This window comes from Epargyreus clarus, unplaced genomic scaffold (genome assembly GCF_041222505.1).
Source record: "Epargyreus clarus isolate Ecla_fem2 unplaced genomic scaffold, WU_Ecla_fem_2.2 ptg000004l, whole genome shotgun sequence".
Classification (NCBI taxonomy): Eukaryota; Metazoa; Arthropoda; class Insecta; order Lepidoptera; family Hesperiidae; genus Epargyreus; species Epargyreus clarus.
In genome coordinates, this window is record NW_027332212.1 from 8269981 (window position 1) to 8271137 (window position 1157).

The following is a 1157-nucleotide window of genomic DNA, read 5'->3' on the forward strand; positions in this document are numbered from 1 at the left end:
CTAACTCCTCAACCGATGGGTTTTATTGAGTTTTGTTTGAAGATATTTGGTGTAGGTTTTAATGAAATTGCAAAATTAGTTTATCATTGACTATTTAAGAGTCTGATAATGTGGCTAGGAGTCATAATATGTAACTCCTCAACCGATGGGTTTAATTGAGTTTAGTTTGAAGATATTTGGTGTAGGTTTTAATGAAATTGCAAAATTAGTTTATTATTGACTATTTAAGAGTCTGATAATGTGGCTAGGAGTCAAAATATGTAACTCCTCAACCGATGGGAATAATTGAGTTGTGTTTGAAGATATTTGGTGTAGGTTCTAATGAAACTGCAAAGCCAGTTCACCATTGACTATTTAAGGGTCTGATAATTTGGCTCGGAGACAAAATATGTAACTCCTCAACCGATGGGAATAATTGAGTTGTGTTTGAAGATATTTGGTGTAGGTTCTAATGAAATTGCAAAGCCAGTTCATCATTGACTATTTAAGGGTCTGATAATGTGGCTCGGAGACAAAATATGTAACTCCTCAACCGACGGGAATAATTGAGTTGTGTTTGAAGATATTTGGTGAAGGTTCTAATGAAATTGCAAAGCCAGTTCATCATTGACTATTTAGTTAGGTTAGGTTGGAACATATAAGACAATATAAAACTAAGCGAGCAGGGCGCGCCAGCGCCCTGCGAGTGGGCGGTTCCAATCAATGTAAATTCAGACCTTACCTTCATTCATGATCACGTTTATACAATTTTATATTATTTTATTATATCATCACTAAAAAGGGTGAAATAAAATTTTTAACAAAAAAATACAACCGACTTCTATGTCACTACAAAGTAAAAAATAATTCAAATAAATGTTGGTTTAGTACATATTTCTGAAGTCGGCGCTCATATTAGACACGCTGTTTACATCGTTATCCAACGAAATATATAGAGCGCCGACTTCAGAAATATGTACTAAGCCAACATTTATTTGAATTATTTTTTACTTTGTAGTGACATAGAAGTCGGTTGTATTTTTTTGTTAAAAAATTTATTTACTATATGTAAGTACCTATATTATTGTAAAACAACTATCAGCATGATCACTGGTGATTAATTTTGGAGTTGGCAGTGGTCACCATCAGGTATAATACGTGGTCGCTTGCTACATAAA